The sequence below is a fragment of the Stegodyphus dumicola genome, chromosome 1 (genome assembly GCF_044657685.1).
Source record: "Stegodyphus dumicola isolate Sdum_Otavi_A_Nest chromosome 1, ASM4465768v1".
Lineage (NCBI taxonomy): Eukaryota > Metazoa > Arthropoda > Arachnida > Araneae > Eresidae > Stegodyphus > Stegodyphus dumicola.
The window spans coordinates 113,108,934-113,134,541 of NC_140768.1; the positions used below are offsets into that span (position 1 = coordinate 113,108,934).

Sequence of the window (25,608 nt, forward strand, 5' to 3'; positions counted from 1 at the left end):
TCTATTCTCAAAGTATTCATGAAGAAAGTGAAAAGCTTTATTTGTTCGATGTGGTCGAGCCCCATCTTGCAGGAACCAGTCGATACCTGGTTGACCCTCCAACACTAGTTGAGTGCTGACAAATTGTTCTAAAATTGTAACGTAACGTTCAGTAGTTATCGTTTCTCATATGAAAAAGGGTCCGATAATGCCTCTGGTGCATACCACAGCCCATGTTACAACTTTAGGCGAATGCAGTGCTTTTTCTTCACACAATGAGGATTTTCAGTACATCAAAAGCTCCAGTTTTGTTTATTAACGATTCCATTCAAATGAAAATGTGCTTCATCTGTGAACCAGATGCAGCTCCCATCAAATCTGTCGTTGTTGATCATTGTTAGAATCTGATTCGCAAAGTCAACCCTTTGTTGCACAGCTTTCATGGGTATGGCCTGATGACTTTGGATTTTGTATGGAAACAGCCGTAGGCTATTTTTAAATATTTTTTTGTGTGCCCATTCAAACCTGTCTCTGATGCTTTTCTTAGGATTTTGCTGAACAAATCCAGAAGCTTTGGTTGCATTTTCAGGAGTGACTATAGTTTGCTTAGGCCCAACGTTTCCCTTTCGATCATCAGCCATGCTGCCAGTCCATTCGAATTTCGTGAAGAGCATGAGAATGTTTTTCGCATCGGGTCCAACTGGAAGATTCCACAGGACTGTGTTCTAATGGGCAAAATTCCAGAACCAAAATACACATTGTTCAATGAAATACATTATTTCACTTTCTACGCTAGCCTCTTTTCACTAGCCAACAGTTGTACTGATCACTTTCGACTTCGAAGCACATTCTAAAGGCTATTGTTAGGTCATTGTGATTACAGCGCCATCTGTTAGCGATTTTCATAACTAAATTTTATAAACTTTTGCACACCATTTTTACAGTTTTTCTAATAAACGTACAGTTTACCGCATAATTCTATCGATTTTTGTTGTAGAGTTATTTAATTTTGAAATCAGGGCTTATTCGCTGATCACCCTGTAGGAAGGATATGAGTCTAGTCGAACGTAAACACCGCTTAGATGGATGTGAATGAGTTTGTAGGAAGAAAGGTTCAGATGGTCACTATGTGGAGCGTTCGACCAGAAAGAGTACTTGGTTTGAAAAAAGTCATTTGAGTATGATTGATATTTTGATTTTTACGTGACTCTGGGTGTACGAAGTGAATTCGAAAATCATGATAAGCGAATATTTGCTTTCGGCAGTGCTTAAATGTATAACATGTTTTTCCTTTTTTATGTTATTTTATTGTTTGGTTTAAAATGTATTTTATTGAGATTATGTCTTTTTTGTTTGCCTATATTGTAGAATTTGGTACTCCTTTGACTTTTTAAGTGAAAATATATCGATGTGTACGTGGACAAAGTAAAGGGAGAGCGCAATGCAAGTTCCTGCAATTCTGGGATTTTTTATCAAGTGAAAATAGGTCGATGTGTACATGGATAAAGTTAAAAGAGTGCGCAATGCCACTTTTTTAACTTTATCCATGTACTCAATTTTTGAGCAATTCGAGGAATTATTTTTAAGTGAAAATAGGTCGACGTGTATATGGATAAAGTCAAAGGAGTGGAGTGCGCAATGCCATTTTTATGCAATTCAAGGATTTTTTTTCAAGTGAAAATAAGTCGATGTGTACATGGATACCGAGTTTCTGCAATTGTTTGTCTTGTTATTTTCGGCAAAAATCGCCGCTTCGCAAGCCAAAATTAACGAGCCAAAGAATTGCACAAAATCAGTATCCATGTACCAGTAAAAATCGCCGAGGAGCACCCTAAAATATACTTTTACCTGTATTTCTTGTGCATTTAACATATCATATATTATCTAGTTGTAGTGGTGCTGATTTTAGAATCCTGTCTAACACGTCACATTGTTTGTCAGATTTTAATGAATCTACTTATTCTAAACATGTTTGATTTAGTTCATTCTTTGTGTTCCAGTGAGAGGGTCTGTGATTTTTTTTTTTTTTGGCTACTTAATTCAAAATTCATTTTTATCATCTTTAATAAGTGGATAATTCATTATGTATTGTAGTTGTAGTATAAGTAGCAGTATTTCTAGTGTGCTGATGTCAGTTATGTATTTAACAAGTAGCAGTATTTCTAGTGTGCTTGCACATACTCTACATAACTTATAAGGTATTTCTCCCGCGTTCTTGAAGTGGTGATTTGCACACTGGGCGCATATTCCAGAGGTCCGCAGTTCGATTCCCGGCGAAGGCATTGCTAATTTTTCATTCTCTCTTGCTTCCAATGTAAAATTCTAATGTCTGTACAGTGGCGCCCGAACTAAAAGGGTGTTAGATGATTGTTCTCCACACCCAGGATTTGGCAATTAATTCCCCCAAAAACCTCAGTCGCCCTTTAAAAGGAGGAGTATATAAAGTATTTCTCCCATCTTCTCGGCATGTCTTCATGGTGTGATGTGTATCCAGAGGTCCGTGGTTTGATTCCTGACAAAGGCATTGCATATTTTTCATCTTACCTGCTTCCAAAAAAATACCTAATGCCTCTACAAACTGATGAATCAATACAGCTGCATATATATCAATGAATGCATATCAGTGCACTGTATGTGACATGTACAAGTTTTGTTACTTTCATGTATAGTGTATATTTCTGTATTATGTGTTGATGAAACAGACCACCCATTCTCAGCTACATATAAACAGTGTTTCATTTGTTTTATGTTTGATTCTTAAATTCCAAATCTTACTTGTTAATTTACCTTTATTTGCTGTAATTAAGCGATGAATCATTTTATCTCTTGCAAATCTCATAATACCATGTACAGTCAAAAGTCGTTAATTCGGAATGATCTATAATCCGGACCTCAAAACTAAAAACTTTCTGCGCATGCGCCGCGTTGACACATGCGCATAGGCGTTGACACATGCGCATGCGCATGTGCGCGTAAGACCTTTTACGACTGCGCATATGAGTGTGCGCAAGTGCAGAATACATTTTCGCGTGCGCGTTTTATGTATAATGGACGTATAAGCTAAAATTATCTATTTCAGTTAATGTTGATGATTGCGTTGTTCCTTAATTTTCGAATTGGATCCGGCTTATTATTTTTTGCAGACTGTAAGAGCAATTTTATAAAAGTAAGCTTAAACTTTCGATCATATCAAATAGAATTTCCGATATATATTTGCTAACATGTAAAGGATCTAAAGCGAAAGTATGTTTTGAAATCAGAAATCTGTTTATCAATTTCACGCTGCTCGGCGGGGGGAACGCCGCGCGTAATGAATTGGAAGTTGATTTGTCAGCACTATCCTTATCTTGCGCAGATGTTTTTATTTGGCTTATAATTCCTTACCAAATGTAGTATTTCATCTCGATATGCTCCATCTTTGATATGATTTAAAACAAGTTCCTCATCATTATAATTTGCTTCCGATAGCGAAGAAAAGTAACAGAGGTTGTTGAAAACGAAAAAATTTCGATTGACAAATTAGTCGGTGTTCTTCACACAGCAATTATAGGACTTGAACAGCGGAACTTTGTAACTGAACAAGAAATTATGTCTGTTTAATAGAATTAAAGAGAAAGTATTATCACATGAAACGAAGCAAAACTTAAAACAACTTACATTGAAAGAAATGTTTAATAAAGTAAACAAATAAATATTAAGCTTTTTCTTTTTGCAAATTTTGATACCCTTTAGATCATAATTGTTCTTTATTTCATAAATTACGGTTTCATATTTTTAATTTTAGAATTTCTGCATGCCATCTTACGAGATTTAAACTGATGATCTATAATCCGGAATCGCCGAAGTCCCGACGAGTCCGGATTAACGACTTTTGACTGTATAGTGTTATCCAATCTCTTAACATTTTTTCCATCAAGGTAAATATATTTTAATGTTCGGTGCATTCGTTCAATGTGCATGTTTGTGTTAACACCACTGTGAAGTCTAAAACAGTATGCCCAGCTAGATCTATTTTGTAAATAATATGTTTCAAAGTAATTTGCAAATTCAATAATGTCCGGATCTTCTTCAAGTAATTTTATTGCTGCTTCTTTCAGTGTATGAAAAGTATGAATGTCTTGTTCTTCTAAGTGAGACCTACCGTATTTGACGGCAAAACACACTTTTTTTCTTAAATTTGGTCTCTAAAAAGTTACCTGCGTCTTATACGTGAAGGACACAGTCTTATACATGAAGGTAATTGCATTCAATAATTGTTTATTTGGCTTTTATGAAACGTGAGAACTAAAAGAAACCATGCTATTGAAACTTTTTTCCTTGTGTGTGGCCATGTAAATAAGGGTGCATCTTATATGCCATCAAATACAGTAATAATTTTATATGTTTTTGCCTGTTTTTCAACACCATTGATTTTTTTTTTTAATTGTTTCTCCGGGTTCTATCAATATGCCATGCACAAAAAAGATGTTTCTGTAGTAAACCCATTTCAGACTTCCAAGCATTAAAAAAAGATTCAGCCATATCAGACATAAATATTTGTGGTTGTATTTGCCCAATTTTTTCTTCAATGCATGAAAAAAAAATTGATAGCACAGGTTGGTCACATCGATTAGAAATTAAAAATGCACACAGGAATCCTTGGTGCAAATCATTCATTGTAAGTAAAGTTATGAGTTCAAATCTGTATGCATTAACCCCATGTGTACCATCAATACATATACAAGTCAGAACTAAATTTTTTCACTCTCTCTCTTTGTGCTTCTGTCATCATTATCAAAACAAAATCATTTCCTTTTAGAAATTAATATTGTGTACAATATTCATTCATGCTATGTTGATCCCTGGGTTTTATAAAATGAAATGCATTGATGTTCAGAATTTTGCATTTCAGGTACCCGTGTATCTACACAAACCCAATCATTTTCATGTTTAACAGAATTAGAAGACAAATTGAAAGATTTTTTGATGTTATGTAAATCTTGTTTTGTAAGAAAAGGAAACCTCTCAAGCCGGGCATCTCATAGAGAATTTCTAATTTCATCTAAAATATTATCCAGAGAAATTTTTGCTGCTATCTTTGATGCAATATTTTTTATTTCATCTGTTGTTAAAAATAAGTGACCTAAATCATTCCGATGCCCAGTATGTATTTTCTGATATGACACTACACATTTGCCATCTGTATGTTCTGTTACTTTTAATGCAGCTGCACAATATGTATTTATTTTATTGCTACCAAGGGTTTTTAAGTGACACAAACCTTTACTTTCTGATATAAAATTTCCTGAACAATGGCATTACACCATGTATATTAAATATGCTTACTCCATAAGAAATTTTGACTTCGTACTATTTTCAATTTCTGCCTCCCATGCCAAAAAATCATTAAATGAATTAAATTCTAGTTCAGTATGATTCAAATCAACATCATGAACATTATTGAAATGAAATATTATTTCTCGCTTTTAAAAATTAGCATAACATACAGGACACACATAATTACCTGTTAGAAGTATGAATTTTATTTTGATGATATTTCCAATTTTTTAGGTCACTAAATTTCAGATGGCAGTCCTCACATTTGTAGTTTGGTGATTGACCACTTTTTAAAGAATGATTAATGTAGTATTATTAGAGTGTAATGTGTTGGTATGGCGTTTCAAACTGCATTTGGTTGATCTTTACATTATGGTAACTTGGCGTTTTTTTGGCGAAAATTTGGCGACCAACTCTCCTACAGCAACCCTCTATTTTTTTTCCCCGCCACCATTTTGTCTTCACGAAGTAAAGACATGTTTCTTTTCTTTTTATCTACTGAACACTTCTTCCAACAATCTACTAGCCGAATTACACTTATGCTAGAAATTTTATCTAACAAAACTACTTAATCATGACAAATATTCACTGCAAAATTGGGAAAGAGTGCACAATACCATACTCCTTACGCGTTTTTCAAAATAACACATACACATAAACCATGTACACGCCGACTTATTTTTACTTAAAAAAACATCCCAGAATTGCACAAAAATGGCATTGCGCACACTCTTCACTATATCCATGTACACTGCTTTTTTCTCATAAATTAGAAAAATTTCACGAAAATACATGACAATTTTCTCAATCTTTAAACCCGGTAAAAAGAACATATATGAAATTGCCTGAAAAAGTATTTACCCTTTCCAAATATGAACATTTCCACATATAAAATAAATAAAATATCCAAAAACTTTTACCTCTAAATCATCCATTACATTATACACGTCACCAACGAATTCATACCGCAAGCATTACAAATACTTAATATCAAATATTTAAATTATTTCCATGCACGTTTACTTCAACTTAAACGTATACCAAATTCCTACAAACATAAAATTCACAAAATAACTATCATTTAATTAAAATATCACTAAACCATGTACACGTCGACTTATTTTTACTTAAAAAAAAATCCCAGAATTGCATAAAAATGGCATTGCATCTTTAAACCCGGTAAAAAGAACATATGTGAAATTACCTGATCGCGAAAAAGTATTTACCCTTTCCAAATATGAACATTTCCACATATAAAATAAATAAAATATCCAAAAACTTTTACCTCCAAATCATCTATTACATTATACACGTCACCAACGAATTCATACCGCAAGCATTACAAGTACTTAATATCAAATATTTAAATTATTTCCATGCACGTTTACTTCAACTTAAACGTATACCAAATTCCTACAAACATTAAAATTCACAAAATAACTATCATTTAATTAAAATATCACTAAACCATGTACACGTCGACTTATTTTTACTTAAAAAAACATCCCAGAATTGCACAAAAATGGCATTGCGCACACTTTTCACTACATCCATGTACACTGCTTTTTTCTCATAAATTAGAAAAATTTCACGAAAATACATGACAATTTTCTCAATCTTTAAACCCGGTAAAAAGAACATATATGAAATTACCTGATAACGTATACCAAATTCCTACAAACATAAAATTCACAAAATAACTATCATTTAATTAAAATATAATTAAATTCAAAAACACTACTTAAAATATAAATGAGCACATACATTAAATTAATAAAAATTACCTTACAATGCTAATTACTTTAAACTAAATCATTGCTAATAACAATTTTCCCAATAATACCAAATTCCTTTACTTCCACCTTACATTTAGAACACAATGCATAAAAATAATATCCTCAAGTAATTAAAAATACTAACTTACCTAATCTTCTTCAGAATCTTGATTACGTGTCCAATAAACTTTTCTTTAGTTACGGCCATGGGATCCAAAAATTCACGAACACTGTTTCACACAACACAGAATAAACCAAATACAAAATTTCCAGATTTTTTCCCGATTTCCCCCCTTTTCCGATTCAAGAACCGTAATTCGTCCATTAATATCACATGACATATCCCATGATCTCTCATTTCCCTCACACAAAATAATGCGTAATCGGAACTGAGTCAGTATATCAGTATATCTCATTGGAGCGGGGAATTTCAAAAGGAAAAGACGTCGTGCCGGTCTCGTGCCTGCCACCAATCCGACTGCGATAAGATCTCCGTGCCTGATAAGATCTCCCTGTCCGGCGTATCTGACTACGATCTTTTGACTAACTGACTTTCGCTGCCATGAATGCTCAGTAGCCACCGCGTCTTGTAAGATTATGCCTTTAATTGTTGTGACTTTTTATGCCACTGCGTATCTGCGGCGCGTTTTAATTTATTTTGGTTGCTAATCTATCTAGTAACCCCCAAGCTCACTTAGTTAGGAGTGAGTCAGGGGCCTGATAGATTTCCTCCTGCCCATCCGTCTGCCGGAACGGCGTCGAGCGGGTCCGGTTCCGGGGCGCAGGCTCTTTCTCTTGCTGGGGCGCAGGATCTATGGATTCAAAGCGTCGACATGGATGCGAACCAGACAATTGAAAAACTCATAAAATTTTACAACATACAAATTAGAGAGTTAGAAAAATCGAAACAACTCAATGGATCCTTTACCGAAATTGAGGAGAAATTTCATTCCTTTCTAATCAGCTCACTGGGCATGATTAAGATTCTCAATGAGGAGAACCTTAAAAAATGCCAAGAGCACATTAACACTCATCATAATCTTGATGTACAAAATGATAATCATTCCTTTTCAGATAACGATAGAGGACGTAGCCCTATCAAGCTACACGATACTTCGTCAAATAACACCGACGATGAAATTACTTTAGACAAAGATATATCTTCGGACGAAGATATAACTTGTAAGCGCAGAGGCGACCAAACTGTTAGAATCAGAAATTCGCACCTTGCGGCAAAAAAGCTGAAACTTAGCATAAAGCATGCTAATTCTTCACAGCCGATCAATAATAAAAATCAAGAGACAAAAAACACTGCTAATGACCAAACCAACGACAATACCAAGCAACCAATTACTAAAACCATCAGAGAACAAGAGGATAATCCAATCATGGACACTTCCAACCAGGAAGATACCAATATCAATCTTGATAATACATCGACCAATTCCATCAACAAAAACCAGGAAATCAAATCAAACAAACTCCCACCGATCATACTTAGAGAAAACAAATTCTCATATAGCAAAATTAGGAACATCTTTAATCAAAAGCATTTCAAATTTATTGGAAATAGTATTCCTGATGGAATTAAAATTACTACTACAGACCCTGATACCTATAGGGCTATGGTTAGAATTCTTAAAGACCTGGGGGTGGAGCACCACTCTTACATTCTCCCCCAGGACAGAAAACTAAAAGTTGTAATCAAAGGACTCCTTAGGAGTACAGAAACAGATGAAATCAGAGAAGAACTTGACGAGCTAAATTTCAAACCTGAAGATATCAAACAGTTAACCAAAAGAAGGAATGGAGAAGTTACCAAACTTCCCTTATTCCTTATCACTCTACCTAAAGACGAAGCCTCCAAAGAAATCTACCAAACCAAGTACTTATGCGGACTTAGGATTAATGTTGAGGAATACAGAGGCAGACAAGGTCCCTTACAGTGCTTCAAATGTCAGGGTTTTAATCATACTCAGATTGGTTGTAATTACCAACCCCGTTGCGTCAGGTGTGCAGGATCGCACGAATCCAGAGACTGCCCTGACAAAAATAATAAGGATAAGCCCCTGCTCTGTGCAAACTGCGGCCAGAACCATACTTCCAGCTTCAAAGGGTGTGTAAAGTTCTCCAAACCTAAGCAGGAAAAACAGAAAACATACCAAAGCCGAATCATCGAAGGCAAATCATATGCGCAAACTTTAGCTTCTGGCACTTACAACGAAACTATCAGTGAAGCAAAAAAGATTTTTTCAGACCTAGCGGAACTAGTTTCCATCATCAAAAGTGCAGGTTTCCTGCAAATAACACAGCAAATCAAACAGATAAACAATACCAATGAGGAAAAGAAAACAAATAACAATCTTAATAATGGGTCTTAACTCTATCATCAAAGCACCCATACAAGTTATGATATGGAACGCTAATAACATCCTTAATAAAATTCTGGAACTTCAAAATTTTCTCCTAACTAAAGATATAGACATTGCGTTAATTACTGAAACGCATGCTAACCCCAGCAAAAGAATAAATATTCCAAACTACCGGTGTGACAGACTTAGCCATAAAGGTGGAGGAGTAGCCATATTTGTCAAAAGCTCTATTCAATCCTGTCTCATTCAGGAAGATAGATCCAATAACCACGAATTAGTAACGGTTTCTGTTGTACTACCTTCTTACGGCATCATCTACTTCAATTCTCTGTACAACCCTCCACATAACCCTCTCGACGAAGATTTTCTGAAGAGCATCTTATGTACCAATAATAACAATATACTGGCTGGAGACCTTAATGCAAAAAATACTGAATGGGCCTGCCGACAGACAAACAGCAATGGCAATATGCTCAAGAATTTCATTACTAACTACCCTGTTTATTTATACGCTCCCGATAACTATACCTACCTCCCTGAGAATGTGAGAGAAGGAGATATTCTCGACATTCTCCTCACCAATATTTCCATACCTATCTTCATCGACTCTACAATAGACCTCACCTCGGATCATATTCCTGTTATTGCTACCCTTGGCACCAACAAAACTGCCAATGAAAAATCCATCAATAAAACTGACTGGAAACGATTCTATGAAATTCTCGAAAATAACCCTCCTAAGCTTAATAGCCTCAAAACTACCTATGATATCGAAGTAGCCATTGATATGGTTACTAACAGTATCAAGAATGCCTATAACTCTGCTACACAGAAGATTCCTGCAAACAAATTCCAGGAGATTCTCCCCCATAGCATTAGAACAATGATTAAAGAGAGAAATAAACTCAGGAAACGCTGGAACCGGTCCTGGGACCCTCAAATTAAATCTGACCTGAATAAAATTAACAGATTAATCAAGAAAGATATTACTAACTACAAGGCTGAGCTTTGGCAAAATAAAATTCAAAAATTTAATGAACCTGGAAATGAATTCTGGAGCTTTGCCAAACGCCTCAGAATTACTCACACCTGTAATAAGCCCATCAAAAAAGATGACAAAATTGCAATAACCAACAAGGAGAAAGCTACCCCCATAGCACAAAACATCCCCAGGATGTCCTATTTAAGTCGCAATATCCCGGGACATACTTAGGATGTCCTAAGGATGTTGATTCTCAGATGTCCTGAGGAGATCGTAATTTAACATCCTGAGGATGTCTTATTTAAGTCGCTATGTCCCGGGATATGACAGGATGTCCTGAAGATGTTGATTCTCATATGTCCTGAGGAGTTCACCAATTTCACATCCTGAGGACACTCATTCTGCATTGTCCGGAGGACTTTCGTTGTCAAACATTTTGAGGATATTTGTTCTCAAATTTACCAGTTTTAATTTTTTGACATTGCACATCTGAAACTTGCACATTATTTTATTTTTCATATGTATTTTACTAAGTTGTTTCTAAATGCTGTACATTAAAAATATTGATATGATTGATGATTTATTCTTGTTATTTTGTTATTAATTTTAACTGCTATTTTTTCTAACGTTTTTAAAAATTTATTTAGTCATGGAAAAGATTTTTTTCAATGGATTAGCATTTTCTAGAATATTTGCAAAATTCTATATAACATATATTTTTTTTTATAAAAAATGTATAAATTACATGTATAATTACTTACAGATTACAAACCCTACTACAAATATAGGTAAAATTAGATATAGATATATTTAATTACGGAAACGAACTTTTTTTTAAATTTGGGTATAGAGACATTAGGTATTTTTTTTTGGAAGCAGGAAACATGAAAAATTAGCAACTGCCTTCGCCGGGAATCGAAGGACGGACCTCTGGAATACCGGCCCAGTGTGCAGAACCACTACACCACGAAGACACGCTAGGTGTGGTGGTGGTGGTGTATTTAATTATGGCAAAGCACACTAGGGCTATCTGCCTAAGGGGAGGGATGTCTTCGTGGAGGACTTTCTAAGGAAAACTGGCTCGTATACACGTTACACTTGGGGAAAACACCCATGCAGCCAGCCCGTTCGCGGGATTCGAACCTCGGATCGCACTACCAGGGTTCAGCGACTTTACCGCTGCCGAAGACACGCTAGGAAAGCGGAAGAAATACCTTATATTACTTCTCTTTTTAAAGGCCGACTTTTTTTTTAAGGGGATCCAATCACTAAATCCTGGGTGTGGATATACCTCATCCAACACCTTTTTAGTTCGGGCGCCACTGTAGAGACATTAGGATTTTTTTGGGAAGCCGTAGAGATGAAAAATTAGCAACCGCCTTCGCCGTGAATCGAACCACGGACCTCTGAAATACCGGCCCAGCGTGCAGAACTATTACACCACGAAGGCACGCTAGGAAAGCGGGAGAAATACCTCATAAGGAAAATTTTTTTCCTCTAATTACAGGACAGAAAATGTTTTTCAATCGCGCGATCTGTTATTGATATTGAATTACAGTCGTGCGATAATTTCGCAGTAAAGATACATCTCTGATGATTATCCAAGATTCTAGAAACTTTGGTCTTATATAGAGACGGTCGTCTTATAGAAATAATGCTTAATATCAATATTTATTTATAATCTCAGAACTATTGGTCACTTTCAGAAGCGGTCGTTTGAAAGGCGATATTCTATATATTTATTTACTGATACTCTCAGATTCCAAAATTTGTTTATATTCTCAGAAATATTGGACGGAAGGTGGTCGTCCCATACATGCAAAATTTTACATTTCATTAAAAATGAATTCGGCATTATTTAACTATTTCCCTATTAATTAATTAATTAGATAAAGAAAAAATTAGGAAATAGTACTGTTTATTACGGAATAATGTAGGAAGTTCTACAGAACTATATTCTTTCGCGTCATTGCACATTGTATCCGGCAAACTACTAGTTCCTCGTATTCTTCCGCAAATCCGTAAACATTTGTCTGATTTGAAACGAAATCCAAAATGGCTGCGCCATGAGGTTAACTTGTATGGATATTTTTTGTTGCATGAAAGGTAAGTTCAGTTGCAATACTTGTATGTTTACTTTTTTTGCTTTTCGAATTTATGTTATTAATGTCATTTTGACAGTTAAATGTTTCACAGCTTTATGAATTGTTACCATTCTGTCGTGAATTACGTGTATCTCAATGGCTGGCTGTCTTTTCAAATATCTAATTTGCCCTGCTATCCAAATGTTTATGACTGAATTTTTTTTACTCTAGTTTATGCATTCAGTTTCAAAATAATATGTGTGATCAGATTGCTTATTATTTTATTGCAGGAATAAATGTTAAATAGTTTGAACAATTGTATAAAAATAAGAGTTTGCATTGTTTTGTCCAAAATATGTATGGTTGAAACATTATCTTAATCTAGTTTGTAATTCAAGTTTTTTGGGGGGTACTGTTCTGTTATTGGGACCAGAATCGGAAATGTATGAACCTGTGTTCGTAAGTATGTGCATAGATGTGTATATGTAGACATACAAATATACAAGCATACATAAATACAATTCTGAACCCGATCCTGATAACAGAACAGTACCTTTTTTTAATCTTTTTTGAATATTTTATAAAAGGATTAAGCATTTTTCAAACTGCATATCATTTTAAGATTCGACATGCAGGAAGACAAAATATGGTCATTCAATCAAATGCTTATGATTGCTTTTAACATTTTCTCATAAATATTGTTTGCATTTTTATTGTGTTTTAGATACTTTAGTTATGTAAAGTGAACATGAGAATATTAGGAAAGCTGAAGAATATGAATAGCTACCATAATACATGTATTTTTTCATCGAGCCCATTGTTTTAGAAACCAATGCACCATTATTATATGCTGGCTTATTTTATAGTTATATGCAGTTTAATTTTATGTTCATGTTACTGTAGTGTTGTCATTATAATAAAAGTATTGATAATTTTTGTTGAATCTTGCAAGTTGCCTAACATTCAGAATTATTACTACCGAATTTTACTGATAGGTTTTTTTCGAGTTGACATAATCTGTCTGATAAATAAAATAAACTGGTGTTTAAATTATATGCATTTCTCTTAATGTTTCATTGAAAGTGAGATGGAAATATAAATGCTATCCAGAAAAGTGAATTCTTTTTGCCTGAAATAACAAACTGTACTAAATGATTAATGTTTATATAATTTTAGAAATGTCAATATTAAAGTTTCTCCCCCTTCTCTTCTTTGATTTTGAAATAATTTATAATAAAATAATATATGCATAAGTGTAATTAATGTAAAGTGTCATTCAATAATATAATTTATTTTTACTGATATTTTTATATTTCTTATCTGGGTTTTCTTTTGGTGTTAGAAGGAGGAAAAGACTGTAATGTTTTAATTAAGGAAATAATTAAAACATTACAGTCTTAAGTAACACAGTTACAGTAATGTTCATTGAAGCAATCAGTACTGTGTGATTGCCAGTGATTGAATAATGTTAAAATGCATTGTTCATAAGAAAATTTGCTTATCTTTGTGTTATAGATTTTATTTTGACACAAGCTGAAATTTGAATTATTGGAAGCACTTTGAAAACCCGAATTATTTCCTGAATCATTAATCAGGCCAATATATAACATACAAATTTTCATACAAAATTATTTCTTTGAGCACATTATAAAGAGCTCATTTAATTTTATTATTTGTTAGACAAAAGTAGCATGTAACAGTTAAAGATTTATTGAAGCCTACTTGTTACTTGTGGTAACAAAGAAGTGTGAAAGATATTGTCACATTAGGGAACATGACGATCATTGATGCTTAGTTTAGTAATTTAATAATATATTGAGAAATGCTGGGAACTTTCAGAAGTAGACATTTTAGAAATGATGGGCTTGATAAGAAATTTACATGGTTTTATTATTTATTCTTTAGTTAAGAATGGATTTTAGATGTTCATGTGAAAGAATTCTGTTTAATTATATGTGAAAGAATTGTTAAAGTTTGGCATTTAAAAAAATGAATCAATAATATGCAATTATCTTTTTATTATACATATATTACTATATATTTCTAATGCGCTATGTAAATGTCAGTGCTAAACAATTGAGATACTATTGTCAGGGCAATCTTTTCTTATACATGAAAAATTCTGATACTTTCTTATCATCTGCCCTCACAGCTTCAACTTATGTTAAAACAGCAAGAGTATACACACGATAATAGCAAACTATGAATATGCATACCACACGCATGTATTTACATGCTTTATATTTAATCTTTATTTCTGAATAGTATTCATTGGATGAAAAATATGTGAATATTGACCCAATGTATATATTTTTGTGTGTGTGCATTCTAAAATTTCTTGTTTCTTATAAAGTGCTTATTTGAATTACTACTTGTGAACAGAGCAGTAGATATGAACAATAAACTAACCGTTTTGCCAATTTTCACAGCTTTGCAGATAGTCAGAAAGCACCAAAATTTGTAATAATGTTAAGTTTAAATGATGTTCTATACTTTTGTGTTAATTTTTCTATTCAATTAATTCTATTACTGTGTTATAAAACTTTCTGCAGGAATTTCAACTGGTTAAGATGTTATTACCATTTGGAGAAGAATTTGGTTTTCAAGCTGGAAAAAATTGCAGCTGAAGGATTTTGTAGAAGGTCAGTCAAACTGGTTTTAGTTAATTATAATTTAATTTTGGGTGAAGAATTCTCAAATTTATTTATCATAAGTGTCTAAAGGTCTTCTAAATTAAATTCTGCTTGTTTTTGAAATTTTTCATGACATTCATTCTTTGATTATTATTATTATTATTATTTTTTTTTTTTTTTTAATTTACTAACTTATATCCAGACACATAATGTTGCATTTAATGCCATACCTTAAATATTGTAAAATGTTAAAATGATACATTTCACTTAAAAATGTGGTTGTGACGGTAAATTTTCTGTTACATTTAATCATATCTATAAACATTGGTATACATCATTTTTCAATAATCTGTATATTATTTTGTGCATTTCTTTTACATCCAAGATCTGGCATATGACTTGCTTTTCAAACTGATAACATGATGTAATAATGTAATCTAATGGTTAAAGTTTACTATGGAACGGGCCAAATTTAATAAATTATTCTTTGATAGAAATTTATTCATGTGTTCAGTGTGTCTCATCTCTTTAAATTGCTAAAGTAAATTTTATGTACTTGCATTTAGAAATTTTGACTGTATCAGAGTAATTTTGTTTCAGTTATTATAACATGCAAGGGAAAAAATTCATTCATAGCTCCGTATTTAAAATTAGTTAATTAAAGTCCTTAATAAAGAGGGACGTTTTGTTGTTTTTAATGTCGATAGAGTTTAATTCAAAAATATGCCATATTAAGGGTTACTTTTTAACCTAATTTAAAATTTTCATTACTTCAACATGTCCAATAATTGTTATTTTAACTCCGATATTGTAATAATATCAAAATTCCTTACTTTTTGATAGGTAATCCAAATGTAAAACAAGAAAAGAAAAAATTAAAATCTAGAAGTATATTTACTTCATACCTCTAACAAATAAAAACAACACAAGCACTTTTTACTGTCTATCTGCATAGTGTGGCATGTCCCGTAAGACTGAGATTTGTATGGTCGAATCCATGTTTCAGTTAAAGGAAAATGCATGCACAGTCTTCTGATTTTCCCTTCGATTAAAGATTCTGTATATACTAGCATAAGAAATATATTAGTTAATGCAGTGTTATACATCAATATTTATAGACAATTATTGTGGCTATGTTTATTATAATTTTGTTCACTGTAATGGCTGGAGTGCCTAAACCATCATGCTGTGTAAACAAAACTCAAATCTTCATCTCTGCATACTGCTCCACTAGTGTTTAAACCACTGAAATGGTGATTATGGTAGAACATCTTTGGTAAAAATTTACTCTACTGTAACCCTTGGCGAATCGTTTCTTTTTTTTTATATCAAGATCGGCACCAATTTCAAGGTGGCCGCTACACAAAACCAAAATAAGAAGTCAAAGACATACACAAACTCTGTGTCTATGTACACATCGACCTATTAAAACAGAGAACTGCACAAACTGGGCATTGTGCACTGCCTTAACTTTGTCCATGTGCACATTGGTCTATTTTCACTTTAAGAAAATCAGAAAGTTAAAAATATCATAGTTACCAGAAAAAATTCGCCACTGTCTTAACACACAGACAACCAAAAATACACAAACAGAGAGGAATAAGTTACCAAAAATACATATTTCCTAACATAAAAACATTAAACAACAAATCTTCTAACAAAAATTAACACACAGAGACAAAAAAATAAATGAAACGTCATTTTTTTTACATGCATATGTTTAGGCTTCCCATCACCATCCTCCAGGTAAGCAATTCAATTAAATTTTTCGTCTCTTAGTCACCTCAGACATACTCAAACGATGGTACCCACACCAAAATAATAGCATGTTCAAAATACAAGACCATACCACTTCCTTGCAACCAAACATAGCAATTGAAAAGAATGGTAAGAACCAAAAACCTGGGACCGTACAAAAGGTTTACTATTAAAAAAAGTAGCCCAAAACTAAATTTATCACTGCACGTTGGCAATATTTGCAGAAATAACTCCTTTTTATTGACAAAAAAAAAAAAGTTTTTTTTTTTTTTTTTTTTCCCCCAAAGGCTACTTTTGCCAACATTATCAACATTAGGGTTACCGAAAAACTTATTTGACGCAATGGGCTTCCACATTTCACAAACAACCAATACAACTTTGCGATTTTTTTTTCAGACAGAAACCAAGGTGTACCATACAGTAAAGATTAGCCACATCTTCATTTACTACTGTTACAAGTACTTCTTTGGTAAATTTCTGCAGTTAAATTCAAAAGTTTAAAATTGCATTAACATGATCAGATTCAGAGTCATAGATAGGGTTTTCAGCATTCAGGGACAACTGAAGATTTCGCACCCCCTACTGCTTGCCAAGAATGGAAAACATTTAATTCTAAAATGTTCTAACATCAGTTTGGTGCCCCTTGAATTCTGCACCCGGGGACAGATGCCCCCCTCTAGCTACGCCCCTGATCAGATTTTATTTTCTGCACGTAGCTAACAATTACTTATGTGTTGTCAGATAAATGTTACCAGATGCAGTTAATTATTTTTTACTTGCCAATCTCATGAGACAAGTTTTTTTTTGCTCCTGCAAGACTTTACTTTGTGTTGCAAAATAAATTCATTCTCACTCTTTCTGGACTTGCCTACACATTAAATTTTAAATTGTTTTATGAATAGGTAAGATGTGGTTATCATAATTTTGTTTCTCTCTTTATCATGGCAACTTTATATGTTGATTCAGTATCCAGGTTGGCTGATTGATAAAACTGCTCATATGTTGAGCTGGTGGTTTGAGTTTATTTTCTGACATAACAAATTTTAAAAGGCATCCCCAATGTTTATTTTACTATAATCGAAAAATCAAATAATTGCACTCTGTTTATAGGTACTAAATGTTTAAATATTTTAAATGCTTCCTTTAATTTGTATTCTAATAGTCATTTGTTTAAATTTAATTATGAATTATATTCACATATAGTAATTGTGAGTGTTTTTTTATTTTAGGTGCTGTGAAAGGCAATGACAGAGATCCAATTTATCAAGAGTTCTTATATACATAAGAATACATGGATATGAGATTGTTTTTCATGAATTCAAATAAAATGTGATAAATTGGATTAATAAAAACTATTTTGAATTTTGAAATGTGTTTTTCCTCTGTTAATCATAATATAGTGCCATAAATTTCTGAATGTGTTTATTTTTCATCCAAATAAATAGCTTTACAAAAATTTGTCATATTAATAGATATTGCATAATTTAGCATTATTATAAATATTTATTATAGCAGATTTAGCTGAACTACTTTTTTAGTCTCTTTGCAGATGAAGTCACAAAGGTAAGTGGGTAGATATTTTTCTGTATTCCCCATTAAGTATTTTATCTGGTAAATTACCATTACTTATATACTAAAGGTGAAAGAATAAGCTTTCCTTGAAGATACAAAAATTTGCAGATATTTCAAAAAATTGCAATACGTAAAGTTCTTAAATTGTCACATATGCGAAACTGAAAATGTTATATATGAAATAGTTCAGAAATATAAATATTTTCACTATTTTTTAACTATAATTCACTGCATTTGTTATATATAATCACAGTTTAAGGTAGCAGTGCTTTTCTCACTGTGATTTCTCATGTATTTTGATTCATAAATACACGTACATAAATCCACGTATTTTGATTTCTCTTTTGAGACCGAATAAAAAATGAACTAAACATTCTCGTTGACATTGAGAGTTGAATAAAAGCTCACCTCAAAATAAAATGAATTAATAAATTTATGAAAAATTTTACATTGCATATATTGAGCAGAAAGAGTAAACTGAATATACTTAATGGAATTAATAATTGGTAGAGTTGATAGCAGAATAAAATGCCTTAATTAAGTGGTAAACAGTAGATCTTTTGAAGTTTTTCTATGTTGCGTAAAATGCAGATTTAAATTTTTGATATTGATTGTCATATAAATAGCAATTACTATTTTATTTTGCTCTGAAATGAATGGTTAGTAATAAAATTCTGGATGAGACAACCTTTAACATGCGCTAGAATTTACAAAGTTTAATTTGGTGCTGATTTCAACGGGTAAATTTCATTTTACTGAATTTTGCGTAAAATAATACCAATGAACCATTGCAAATTATTTTCAGAACTTTTTTTTTTTAATCTAAAAGGGCTGTTAGTTTTGAAATGTGACTTCATATTGTCAGTCAAAAACTTGTTTCGCTTTTCATTCAAGTCTTGCCATTTGGCAAAATTTAACATATTTACCTTTAAAATCTAATATATTATTGACTAACAAGCCAAGCTATTTAAAAGCATTACACACAGTTGTTAACAATGCTTTTTTTTAATTTTTAATCTGATTGATTTAAAATGCATTTAATTCATGATATATCTAATTGAAAATATTTTAATATTTTTACATAATAACATGATATATTTCTTCATTTTTCAAATATATAGAAGATATGTAACTTTCTGGTGTCAGTATCTTATAAAATGTTTTGCTATTTCCACTGCCCCATCTGTATTGATAATCTATGCATTCATAAACTTTTAGCCTCTTTGAGTGACTGCTAAAATCTGAGGCCTTTCAGATTTTTTTTTTAATTGCGTGAGCAGAAAGATAGAATTTTAGAAGGGCTTCTTGAGTTACCTTTTGAATGATATAAAGAATTGTTAACATAATGTCAAATTTTTACAACTAAATATTAAATATATAAAAAAGCCTGCAGCATTCTCATGTTACGAAAACATATTTATTTATTCTGAGGCTAGGAATTGATTTAGTTTTAAAAATACAATTTATTCCTTTTAACAATTTCCCAACAGTGTCATCAAAACACTATAAATTCCTTACATGTTTTAAAGAAAGATGATTCATTTATGTAAAGATTATTAAATGGGTAATTTTATTATTCAATTTTTAATACAAATTAACTGAAATTAGAAACTGATTTTGTAAAATAATTTAATTATGAATAATTCAATTTGGGGGCTATTGGATGTTTAAAAATGATCAAAAGATTTTTAATATCTTAAAAATAAAAGCAAAATTTTCAGTTTTAATATTTTGTATTAATAATTCATTTTAATTTCCTTGCTCAGTTTTAATATATTCACAAATTCAGATTTTAAAACAAAATAAGTTGTATAAATATTTTCAACATTTCTGATTTTTCCATAGTAACCATAGGAGAACGATTTGAGACTATCCGTGTAAAAAAAAGTAGGTTTTAGATCATCACACCTTCACATACTTTCACTGGAATTTTACTTTGTATATATACTGGGATGTGACACTAAGCAGTTGAGAGTATGTATTTAAGAGGTTAAAGGGATATTGTAACTAGTGTTTCAAATCCTGATAACATCCCATACGCTGTCGGTAGGACGTAGATAGGATGTCCTAAGGATATACTGGGATGTGACATTAAGCGCTCAGGAGGATGAGTTTAGGAGGAAATTGGGATATTACGGGATGTCCTGAGGATGTAGTAAGTAGGACTTTAAATCCTAATAACATCCTATATGCTGTCGATGGGACATAGATAGGATGTTTTTAGGATATAATGGGATGTGCTTAGGAGGTTTGCGGGATGTCCTGAGGATGTAGTAAGTAGGAGTTCATATCCTAATAACATCCTGCACGCTGTCAATGGGACTTGGTTAGGATGTCCTGAGGATATCCCGGGATGTGACATTAAGCACTCGGGAGGAGGTTCGCGGGATATTCCGGGATGTCCTGAGGATGTGCGCATATCCCGCGAGCAACATCCTTGGGATATCCCAAGGATGTTTTTGTGCTATGTGGGTACTCTTATGGCAGAACACTTTGAGAATCAATTTACTCCAAATGAGAATCCTTCAGACCCTACCTTCATATACGATGTAAGATACTTTGTTCAAAATTATATCAATAGCCCAACCGCAAAACTCAATACAGATTTTACTAACCCGAATGAAGTCATAGAAATCATTAAAAGGCTCAAAAATGGAAAAGCTCCTGGCTACGATGAAATCAATAACATTGCAATTAAGAATCTATCACCCAGCACCATCTCAAGGCTTATCAGTATTTATAATGCTTCTCTTGATAAGTCCTACTTCCCCATGAATTGGAAAATAGCTAAAATTATTCTCATTCCTAAGCCAGGCAAAGACACCACTTCTCCAGATGGCTACCGACCTATCAGCCTACTGCCCGGACTTGGCAAGATCCTGGAAAGAATTATTCTCAACAGGATGCAACAGTATATTTGTAGACTTCCTCCTGAGCAGTTTGGATTCAGAAAAACATTATCCACTACGAAACAACTCGTTCGACTAGTTGAATTTATAGGCAGTGCTCTTCACAACCACCAGAAAGTTGCTTTACTCATGCTTGACGTGGCCAAAGCTTTTGACCGCGTCTGGCATGAGGGGCTTATTTTCAAATTAATCAAACTAAACTTCTCACCGGATATGACCAAACTCATTTATTCCTTCATCAAAAATAGAAAATTCTACGTTTCTTTTGGACAAGACAAATCAAATTTCAAATACATCCGTGCCTCTGTTGCTCAGGGCTCTATTTTAGGACCCATACTTTATCTCTTTTATGTATCCGACTTCCCAAATCCTGATCATGAAATAAACAGATTCCTTGGCTGCTATGCGGATGATACTGCTCTTGCAGTAAAATCCCTTAGCCCCAACGCTGCAATATTAAAACTTCAAACTATGATGCCCTTGATCGAACAATGGTGCAAGCTATGGCGTATTGTTATTAATGCTGAGAAATCTCAGCTTCTCATTATCAGCAGAAACAGAAAGACTCGTCAAATCCTCACTAATGATCTTAAACTCTTTGACAAAAATATTCCCATCGTCAACAAAGCTAAGTATCTTGGAATCACCATTAATCATAGACTTACCTGGACTAATCACATCAAAATAATTAAAGGCAAGGCCTACGGTAACATAAAAAGCCTCATGCCTCTACTGGGAAAATACTCAGAACTAAATCTCAAAAGTAAAAAACATATATATACAGCTATCATCAGGCCCACCCTTTGTTATGCGTCGCCTGCCTGGGCTACTATCAAAGATAAGGAAATTAAACAACTCCAAATAATACAAAACAAGTTCTTAAGACTCATCACAAATGCGCATTTCTACGTCTCAAATGCCACCCTGCACAAGGACCTAAAGATTGACTTCATCAAAGATTTCATTTTGAAGACAAATGAAAAATTTTTCAATAAGGCTCTTAATTGTCCCTTCATGAACCAATTTCAAGTTTTTAACTACACTCCCTTGCCAGAAGATAGAGACCTGAGGCCCTGGGCGGCCCATCAGTTCAACCAAAATTTCCCGACTTGACATTTCTGTACATATCTGTATATATTTTGCAATTGTATTCACTTTATATTAATCCAGATTTTACATTTTCTCCAGCATTTTATAATTTATTATTTGCCATGTATTACCTTTAATTATAATGTACATATGTATTATACTTAATTTTCTTTATTTTCAGGAACTATATACCTTATGCATGTTTTATCTTTATATATTCCAGAATTGTTTAACGCAAGTATTTTGTTTATTCACTACCTTATCAATTTATGCAAATTTTTATACTATGTATTTCTCCTCAATCTTATATATTATTAGGAAATTATCAGGAAAAGACAATGCTTTCCCACCACCGCGTTTTCCAATAAGTCTGGTTTTCATTCTGTGACGCAGGGTCACCCCCTTTTCTCTTGACCTTTAGTCACCACCACCTAACTGTAAGAACTACTGATTTCAGGTGCCACCACACATCAGGAGCCGGTAAAGCGGCATTCACTAGCTGCACACCGGCCATAGCAAAATGGATGGATGGATGGATGGACGGAACTGAGTACTGCTCACATTATTACCCAAGTCCCAGGTAGTAACCTTTATCGCCTCCAAAATGTCGCCAAACTACCGGTTACCATATTGTAAAGATCAACCCTGCATTTATTATGGTACGTTTTTAAGCAATCAGAACATACAAAATTACTCTCAGTCACACTAAAATTATTTGCACAATCAACCATACTATTAGAACTTAGTTTTCAGAGACTTAATTAATGTAGTATTATTGTAAATATGCATGGCGTTTCAAATTGTATCTATAGTTGAAAGTTTTAAACAATCACGGCAAACAAAATCACTCTCAGCTATACTAAAATCATTTGCACAATGAACCTTATCACTCACAACACAATCAGAATTATCACACAGGATTACACCTTCCTGATTTTGATTCGATTCAGAATCAAAAATACCATCTGGGGAAACAGAAGTACTTGGCCATGAAATAGGCAGTTTTTCTTGATTTTATGCGGAAGATATAATAATCGAAGGAAAATAAAAAAAAGAGAACTGTATCATCAATCACACTTCACCACAGCAGTGCAAACAGTAAGAGTAAATAACAGTAAATACGACGCGCCTTCAGGGAAATGACAACATGCGCAGTAATCTGCGCAGATGTTCAGGCAGGAACCGGGAGGAAACTAGCGTCTGAGGGGCTAGACGCTTGTCAGATGTCAGATGTCTTGTTTTGCACCTGCTAAGTCTTTCTGCAGCGATGGGCGAAAAACCAAGCTTAGGTGCGAAGGAAAGGTAGACAAAAAACGAGCAATTTTGTGTTTCAGAATAGAGAAAAAAGGAACTTCGTACTCTTTATACGAGTTCAAAAGGCCAGGAAGAAAAAATGGGACAAAATAAAATTAAAATAAATGGCCAAAACTTATGTAGGAAAAAAAAATTAAGAAGGGCCTACAGAAAGAAAAGGAAAGAGGTAGAAAATTTCCTAAAAATACGATTTAGTCCATGCGTGTAGTCAAAAGGAGAGGAGGCTGTGTACATTTACCTTAAACAGTGTCTCCCAGGTGTGTGTAGTGAGTGTGTTTGTTAACCGCGATTCAATTCACCTATAGGTGGGGCTTTCACACATTAATGTGGCGGATAAAAACCCGTATTTTGATTTGTGATCTGACTTCGTACATTCAAAAATGGAATTGCTTAGCTTTTCCGAAATGTTTGATTTTTTTCAAGGAGGCGTAAATTCTCGCTGTGTTACTGAAGCATAGAGAAATTTAAAGAGCAGATGATTTGGTAATGCACGGAATTTTGCTTGAAAAATCCAATTTACAAATTTTGGCTTCCTATTTAAGGATAAGTTGTATACTGTCTTGATCGCATGAAATCGAAGGACATTTCATTGTTAAAAAGGAAAAGAAAAATTAGGAAAAAAAATTTCATGTTCATGAAAAGGAGGAACTGCTGGCTGCTGTAGGAAAATGTGTAACTGTTTTATTGTATTGCTACAGGTAGCTGATTTTAACGTTCACTGATTGTCAGCAAATGATTTCATATGTGTTTAACTTGGAATTTCCAGAAAATCTGTTCAGTCAAAAGTGTCTTTTTTTTCCATAAAAATGATGTTGATAAAACTATATTCATCTATTATATTCGTCTATTGTATTTATATCTATTATATACATAATGGCACTAATTATCAGATGCGAATATCAGCAAGCAAAGCACTTAAGAATGAAAAAAAAATTGTAATAGAAATATTAGTATTCTATAGCAGGGGCGTAGCCAGAGGGGGGCATCTGTCCCCGGGCGCAGAATCCAATGGGCGCCAAACTGATGTTACGACATTTTAGAATTAAATGTTTTCCATCCTTGGGAAGCAGTAGGGGGCTCGAAATCTTCAGTTGACCCTGGGGACTGAAAACCCTAGTTTTCAAGTGATCACAATCCTATTAGGATTATTCTGGACCTCAGCAGATATACTACATCAGACACCAGGGCCTTTCGTACAGACTGGCAGGTCTTTGCCAAAGCCCTCTCCAACACCCAGTACACTTTACCCACGATACACAAGAGGAGTGACATTGATAGTTTGGTCAAGGACCTCACTGAAAATATACAAAATGCTTATGAGAAAGCACAAGTTGAAGTTAAACCTGGTATGAAACACAAGCCTCAAGAGCTCAGATTATTGATTAAAGAGAGAAATGCCGCAAGACGAACGTATCAATGTACCAGACACCGTGATGATAAAAGGAACTTCAATCGCCTAAGCGAAGCGGTCAAGTTTCTTACAAATAAACTCACAAGATCGCTGGACTAACTACCTTAGATCTCTTTCTGTAGAGGATAACTCCTCTTGGAAAGCAGTGAAGAGGTACAAAAAATGCTATAACGCCATTCCGCCCCTTCACGGCCCTCAACGGATCCATTACACCGGAAATGAGAAAGCAGAACTTTTAGCTCAGCATCTGGAATCTCAGTTCTGCATTAACAACATTTCAGACTCAGACACTGAACAGCTTATTGCTGACTTCCACTCCAATTTTACAACACAGCCATGCACAGAAAACATTATCTCAGCCATGCCATCGGAGGTCTGTCTCTATATCATGCGAATTGCAAAAAGGAAGAGCCC

At 33.6% G+C, this 25,608-nt stretch overlaps 1 long non-coding RNA gene across 1 annotated transcript; it reads left to right on the forward strand.

Annotated features, from left to right (window-relative positions):
• The first annotated feature begins 12,457 nt into the window (after nt 1-12,457).
• LOC146999209 (uncharacterized) lies at nt 12,458-18,269 on the forward strand. Its single transcript, XR_015041833.1, has 3 exons — nt 12,458-12,530; nt 15,061-15,150; nt 18,129-18,269. It is a non-coding gene; the product is annotated as an uncharacterized LOC146999209 (long non-coding RNA).
• Nucleotides 18,270-25,608: the final 7,339 nt, after the last annotated feature.